The 7,844-nt window shown below is 55.3% G+C and overlaps 1 protein-coding gene across 1 annotated transcript in view; it reads left to right on the forward strand.

Moving 5' to 3' along the window:
• The first annotated feature begins 336 nt into the window (after nucleotides 1-336).
• Nucleotides 337-7,844, forward strand: part of Lrrc4b (leucine rich repeat containing 4B) — a 34,210-nt gene continuing 26,702 nt past the window's right edge. Inside the window, exon 1 of the mRNA XM_031386386.1 lies at nucleotides 337-364. The gene's annotated coding sequence lies outside the window, so the exon portion shown is untranslated. The remainder of the gene's footprint in view (nucleotides 365-7,844) is intronic.

Raw genomic sequence — 7,844 nt, forward strand, 5'->3', positions numbered from 1 at the left:
CCTCCTCCTCCTCCTCCTCCTCCTCCTCCTCTTCCTCCTCCTCTTCCTCCTCCTCCTCCCGCTCCCCACCAGCATCAGTATTCCGCTCGCGTCCGCGGGACTCTCGGCTGCTCTCGGCGGCTGCCGCACCGTCCGAGCGGGGGCCGGGCCGGGCCGGGGCCTGGGGGGGTGGGTGGGGGGAGCGGCGGGGCCGCGGCGGAGGCGGGCGGCGGCCAGGCTGGCAGGCGGCGAGCGCGGTGCGCGGGCGGGCGGCGGGCCGGGCGGGGGCGGAGCCGCGACCCCGAGGACGCCCCCGGCCCAGGCCCCGCGCCCCGAGCGGACCCCGCGGGGCATGCCGCCCCTCGCCGGGAGCCCGGAGCCCGCGGTGAGTCGGAGCGCGCAGCGCGCGGGGACGGGGCAGGACGGGGCTGGGGACTGACTAGATGGGGACGCGTATCCAGGATGGGGCCGGACGGAATGGAGACGCAGAACCGGGGTGCGGGCCGGGACCTGGACCGGCGCCCCCGGCGGGGCGACCGCAGCTGGCGGACCGGCTGCGGACCGGGGCGGGAGTCCGCTCCCCCACGCCCTCCTCCCCGCCGCCGGGGGGCGTGCGGGCGATGGGGAGGGGGAGAGGCGGGCACGGGGTTTCCTTGGTGACCGCGCCTGGCAGGAGCGGTTGCCGTGGCAACCGGGGAGAACCGGGGAGTTTGGGAAGTGAACATGGGAAAGCCAAGAGGGGGTGACTGGAGAGGGAGGCAGCTTCAGATCCCACTCCCCAGCACCGATCCTCCTCCCTCTGGCCGCAGGTCCCGCCCCTCCCTCCGCCCAGGACCCCCTTTCTTTGGACCGGCATCAGGCCCCAGGGCTGCGGTCTTTGCACGTCTCCTTGGGACCCCTGCTTACTCGGTGCTCTTCGCGAGCAGACCTCCCCAGCCACTGCCGGCCTCCCTCACACCTGTTCTTCCAAGGCCTTCAACTGCACTTCTCCCAATCCGACCCATCTCTGACCCTCTCCCAGAGACGTCCCTCCACCCTGCTTCCTACAGACCCAGCTTGGGCCTGCGCTCCTCTAGGCCCCATTCTTCTCCTTGCTTCAAGCTCCTAACCTTGCTAGCTGGTACCCCCTTTCTCCTCAACCCAGATCTTTTGAAGGTCCCATTCTGTGACCCTTCTTTCCCCCAAATATCTGTCTTTCTGTCTTCTCACCTAGAGTACTCGGATCCCACCCACCCCCCAAAACCTCAGATCCTCTCTAGAACCGGTTCTCTTTTCTCCTAGCTGTCAATCCTAGGCCAGAAGCTCAGGCTCTGTCCAGGGTCCCTCCCAGGTCTCCACCATCAGCTTCTTTAGACTCCATCTCTTGGGCCAAGGGACCAGCCACTCTCTCCGCTAGATTCTGAGTCCCCCAACGGTCTTGAGCACCATTTCCTCTCTGGGCACTCCCACCTCTGGCCCTCCCTTGCCCTGCAGCCTCGGGTGACTTTCCCCTGGCTGGGGAATTCTCCCGGGGAGCACCCCAGCTGGGTAGTGGAGGAGCCTGGAGTGCCTCTCGCCCCCTCCCCAGCTGGGAGCTGCAGCCTCGCCTCCCTCCGCATCACCCATTGCTATGCGCCTCACATCCCGAGTCCAGCCGCGCAGACAGGAACTCTGGGCTCCAGTGGCAGCTGGTAGTAGCCAAGTAGGCTTCCCTCTTGGTCCAGGCAGCTCTCCTCCCCGTTCCTCTCCCAGGACCATGACCAGTCTGGACCTTTGAAGCATCTTCTGCCTGCACTTTGTGGCTTCTTCCCCTTCCAACCTACCTTCTTTTCCCTGGTACTTCTCTGATTCCTTCTGGCCCTCCACCTCCTGATTATTCAAATACACACTCAAGAGGAAAGCCAAAGAGAAGCTCTGCGGGAGGCTGTTGGGAGACACTCAAAAGAGAGTCCAGAGAGAGGAATGGTTACCCTTGCAGACACACACAAGGTTGTATTGCACGGAAACACACACACACACACACACACACACACACACACACACACACGAAGGGGGATGTTAATTTCCCCTAAGGGAAAAGACAGTGGAGAGATGGAAAGGGATACACATTCCCACTGAGCCAACACAGAGACCCAGAGCCACAGACTCAGGGAGCCTGGGACCCACAAACCACACTGCTAGAGCTGGAGAATATTCTGGCATTCAGAAGCAGAGAGGAGTCCAAATCAACGTGGAAGAAGTCCCCACATTTGGAATCCTGTGCTCACAGAGAGCTGGAGGGAAGGACAAAGAGGCAGAAACCCTCCTGCACACATGCTCCTCTCAGAGATAGAAAGTGAGGTTCTGAAGATGGCCCTGCCTTCACTGTAGAAAGGAGTAACCCCACTGTCCACACTGTTGCCATGGGCTATGGTTGGAGGGAGCGTGCCAGAGGGATGCCGGGGTTGCCCCTCATACCCCTAAGAGCACCATCAACATCTGTCACCCCAGAGGACAGCTGAACTGACACCTCAGGCTTCAGGGGCTCCTGACAGCTGGCAGGCAGAGCTTAGGCACACCATCAGGGCCCACGCAAAAGCTGCTCTTTGCAGCAGAGGACGTTCTGCTTGGCCTCTTGCACAGATAGCCTGGCTCAGGCTTGGACTTTGGCTTTCCTAGCAGGGCCACCTCCCCGACCCCAGCATCCATTTGCCAATGCCCAACCCATCTTCTCTACCAGGGCTTCTGTAGCAAGGTGTTACCTTGCCTCCACCTATCTGCTTTTCCCTGGGATCTACAGATCCCAAACCTGTCATCCTCAGTCTGGGATTGCCCTGGATTCCTATCATCCTCTAGCAGCAGCATTGGGAGACCCAAACTCCATTTCTATTCCCTTCCCTGGGTCTCCCATATCCCTGCTTGGATCTTGAGGCCTGTGGTCCCCCATATTTGGCCAGAAGAATGGTGCACCTACAATCCCAGCATTCATTAGTCTATGACAACCCAGGCAGGGCTGGCTACACAGTGAGAATCTGTCCCCCAACAACAGGTGTCCACAGAGCAAGAAAGGGGTGTGGTGGGGGGGGGGGCGAAGCAGCAGGGAAATGCAATCACCTCCTGCAGCGCCTGTGCCAATGGCAGAAAGGGTCCCCTAACTGGAAAAGAGCCACATACAGACACCCAAGGTTGGAGTCTACCTGGAACCCTGCAAGAAGCCACCATGTCGTGCATGGCTTGTCTTCCTCCACTGACCATCATTAGGGCACCATCTGCATAGCTAACTGTCTCATTGTCTGTGTCTGCTCACAGCCAGGGGCATGCTAGGTTTCTCTGGGGGCTTAGAGGGCAACTGTACCTTTCGGTAGGATTGGAGAACAAGAGCCTTGGGGACACACACACAAAAAAAAAATGATCACTTCGTCTCAACTCCAGGTCAGGGGGCAGATGTTGGCTACTTGGTGGAGTGACCATGACTAGCCGATAGTAGTTCACCCATGTTCCCCCCTGAACCCCTGTAGGGAGCACAAGCTTGTGTCTAACTTGCAGGATTTCCTCCTTCATTCTGGAAGAAGCCTCTGCTTTCAGTTCCTGGTCCCGAGGCTGAGACGGTTTTGCCAGGCAGAGGGTAGCAAGAGAGTAACTCCAGTGGCAGGATGCCCCTTGTTGCCTGGAAACCTATAGTAGGCTGTTGTCATGGTATGTCCCAGAGTGCTCTGGTTGTGAAGCTGTGGGGTTTGGGCAAGTTAAACTGAATAAGAGCTGATGAGGAGGAAAGAGGGAGAGAGGTGAGGCTGGGGACCTTGGCCAGTCCCAGCATTCTGAGCTTGGTTCCAGAGCCCTTGTCTAGCCTCTCCGAGGAAGGCAGGAAGCTCCAGGGAAGGGTGAAGCACTGGGAGGAGGAGCAGAAGAGAGTTGTCCTGGGCTTGCCTAGAAAACTCCAGGACACAAGCCTAATGCAGTCGTAGCAGCATTCGTGGGAGATCCAACCTACAAGCCTGCCTAAGCCAAGACTGTGTGGGGATTCCTTCCTATCCTGTAGTAAGTCACCCTCGCAGGGAGGCACTGCCACCACATCCAGACTGACAGGAGAAACTGTGGCCCATAGGTATGAAGTACGCTCTCCAAGGTCAAGTATCTCCAGAAGGCCTCAGCCACTCTGTAGACTGCCATGCAGAGCTGGAGCCTCTGCTGTACACAGCACAACTGAGGCCTAGCGTTGGGAATGTAACTAGGATGTTAAAGATGCGTGGACATCTGGACATCTAATAAGACATTAAGAGTCTCAGCTTGTCATCTCAGCAGCTTGGGAGGCAGAGGCCAGCTTGGCTATATAAGAGAAACCCTGCCTCAAAAAAACAAAACAACAACAGTGGTTAAGAGCACTTCTTGTGGTTGCAAAGGACCTAGGTTCAATTCCCAGCCCCCACATGGAGGTTTACCATCTCTTTGGGCACCAAGCACAGACACACACATGCGCAAAACATCCATATGTATAAAATAGTAAAAATAAATCTAAAAAAGAAAAAAAAAGAGGACTGTAGCATAGTTCAGAGATAGAGCCTCTGCCTAGAATCCCTCAATGAGGGGCTGGGGGCGTGGCTCAGTGGTAGAGCCCCTGCCTAGAATCCTCCAATAAGGCACTGGGGGTGTGGCTCAGAGGTAGATCTTCTGCCTAGAATCGCCCAGTGAAGGGCTGGGGGTGTGGCTCAGTGGTGGAGCCCCTGTCTAGAATCCTCCAATAAGGCACTGGGGGTGTGGCTCAGGTAGATCTGCTGCCCAGAGTCTCCCAGGGAGGGGCTGGGGGTGTGGCTCAGAGGTAGAGCTTTTTGCCTAGAATCTCCCAGGGAGAGAATCTTAACTCTAGAATTCCCTTCTAGAATCTACCACCGAGAGAAGCTGGGGCAAGGCTTAGTGGTAAAATGCCTGCCTACAGGCCAGAAGCCCTGGGTCCAATTCTTAGTACTTTATATTTTTTAAGATGTATGTGTGTTTGTTTTGCCTGCATATACGTAACTGTACCACAGGCATATCTGGTGCCTGAGGAACCAGAAAGGAGTATTGGATCTCTGGAACTGACTTATAAATGTCTGGGAGCTGTGTGTGAGTACTGGAAACTGTACAGGGGTCCAGTGCAAGGGCGGCAAGCACTCTTAACCACTGAGCCCATTTCTCCAGCCCTCCTTAGGACTTCACATTTTTTAAAAGTACTACACATATTTGGTTATTGAGGAAGTGCATATGCATGGTGCACACGTGGAGGTCAGAAGACAGCTGATATGTCTCTTTTCTCTCTTTCCCTCACGAGGGTTCCAGGAGGAAGCTCACTTCCTCAGGTTTGGTAACAGATACCTTCACCTGCTAAGCCACCTCACCAGCCCTACTTCACAGCACTTAAAACAACAAGAAAATGTTTCATAATTTAGGGCTCTCTGTCTCTCAGGCTTGCTCATGCCCAGACGCGGAGAGAGGACTGGGGGTTCCAGGCTGACTCGGGCTTTGACAATAAGTGTATTGGAAGTCTGTGGGAAGGAGACCTGGACTCTGGTCCTAGGGGATCCACTCTCCGACCCAGTCAGAAATGATGGAATTCTTTATGGGGTAGGGGCTGAGTCATGGAATAGGGACAAGCTGTACTTCTGCCCCACAAGAATAAATTGTCACTTTTCCCAAGAGTCCGAGACAAGAAGGTTGTCATGGGTTTGAGGTCAGCTTGGGCCATCTTGTCTCATAAAAACCTAAATAAAGAAATAGGTACAAATGGTACATTCGAATGTAGCAATCACTGGGGGTCCTGTACTGTGCCTGTCTTCCTTTGTGTTATCTTTGTAAACTGGGGTGGAGGTGGTCATTGAAGAGCTGGAGAATAAGTGTGGGCTCCATCAGGCTCCTACACGCTCCCCTCCCCCATCTGTCCTCCTAGGAGACAGTCTGAGAGATGGAGGAGGGTAGCTTCTTACAAAAAGATTTTATCAGAGCTCATTGAAGAAATGGGATTTCTCCCCCCCACCCCCCATGAACATGTAAGGCTTTGGCAGTCCCTTTCCAAGGCCACATGGCTAGTCATGGTCGGCAGGTTAAGTTCAAACACAGCCAACATTGAGCCACAGCCTTCTGTTGCCCTGGACAGGATGAGGCAGAGGGTTCACTCTTCCTAGCATGGGCATGGATAGAGGGAGACACAGAGCCTCTGGGAAACACAGACCCCTGTCCTCTGAGATTGCAAACAGAGGAGCCCCGGGTAGCATGGATGCTCATGTGTGTCTGGGAAAATCTGTTGTGTTCCCCATGACTTTAGGATTTTCACTACCTTCACTATAGCCTTTGATTTTCCTCTTTTGAGACAAGGTTTCAAACATAGCACAAGTTTGCCTCAGACTCACAGCAGTTTTTCTGCCTGTCTACCAAACGCTGAGATGCTAGGTATGAGGCCCCACACTCCACTGCTAAGCACCCTTTGTTTCACAGAAACAGACACAGGCCCCAGAGCCTTCCCCAGAGGGTGTCCAGACCCACCTGCCCAAGCTTCAGTAAACAACATTTCAATGCCCCCTGTGGCCAGGTTCTAGTGTAAGTGTTTCCTCTCTATCACAAGGAATAGGGGTCTGGAAGCCCTGGTTCTACCAGAGAACCCACTTGTGTGTGGCTGTCCATTAGGACCACATTAACCCCAGGCCTCAGCATACTCTTCTGTGAAATGGGCTGTCATGGTTCTGCCACATGGGTTTCTGGTAGGACTAGATCCTCCCCCATAAGAGCCCTGTAGGAGATAATGTCCTACTGTGCTATGGGAACTGAAGCAGAGGTGGCTTCAGTCAGGGTTGGGGTTGGCCATGCCAAGTCATATTTCCGGGTGCCACTTGTGGCCACTGACATTTAAATCCTTCTCACATGATTGGGAAACTTAGGCTGGGTGTGGTAGTATCCACCCATCACCACAGCCCACAGAAAGCTGAGGCAGAAGAGTTTTAGGTTGAAGCTCAGCCTGTAGTCTCAGTGGCCAGCTGGGGAGGGCTCAGTGGCCAGCTGTGGTTGGTGGCCACCGGGTTCCATCATGTAGCTGGGACATTTCTCCAGAACTCCGTTGGGCAGAGCCATGTCAGAGTTTCATAGTCGCCCCGCCCTGTAGCTGGTGGGTTCCTGCTGCTGTGTCCCATCCCTAACCTCCAGCTCTCTGTTACATAATACTGCTGGTTCATGCCCATCGCTCCGTAGGGGCAGCAGGGAATGCCAGCAAGGACAGATTGATGGCAGCATAGGACAAGAGCCTGTCACTTTTTTTTTTTCCTTATTGCTATTCTTTTGAGACAGCAAGCCAGGATGGCTTTAAACTCCCTGTGCAGCCCAGAATGACCTTGAACTCCTGATTCTCCTGCCTCTACTTCCCAAGTGCTGGGATGAGAGTTATGTGTCCCATGCCTGGTTTGTTCGGTGCTGAAATGGAACAGGGCACCCGGTGAATGCCAGGTGAGCTCTCTACCAACTGAGCCACACTCCCAGACGGTGTGTTTGTTTCTTCTTTAGAGGGGGTTGAGATGGGATCCTGCTGTACAACCCAGACTGGCCTGGAACTCAGAGCAGTCCTCCTGTCTCCACTTCCTGAGTTTCAAAGACTCGGGTTTGAACCATCAAACTCAGGCTTCATCCTCTTTCAGAGTCTCCTGCCCTCTGCTGGGCCGTGCATACCTGCTGCCTGGCATGACAGCAAAGGCTGGCCTGTGCACTCAGGGCCTGCCTCTGACTTTGCCTCGCTGCGTGCCCTGTGCCTCTTCCTTCATGGCTTCCAGGCCACAAAGGAGCAGGGTCCTCCTCTGCCTCTGGATTTGATGGCTTTGTCTGTTCTGTCTTTTTATTCTTCCTACTTCCAGTCACCTCCGCTCCAGCCACAGCCTCCACTCCCCTCCCTCCCC

The sequence above is a fragment of the Mastomys coucha genome, unplaced genomic scaffold, assembly GCF_008632895.1.
Source record: "Mastomys coucha isolate ucsf_1 unplaced genomic scaffold, UCSF_Mcou_1 pScaffold21, whole genome shotgun sequence".
Taxonomy (NCBI): domain Eukaryota; kingdom Metazoa; phylum Chordata; class Mammalia; order Rodentia; family Muridae; genus Mastomys; species Mastomys coucha.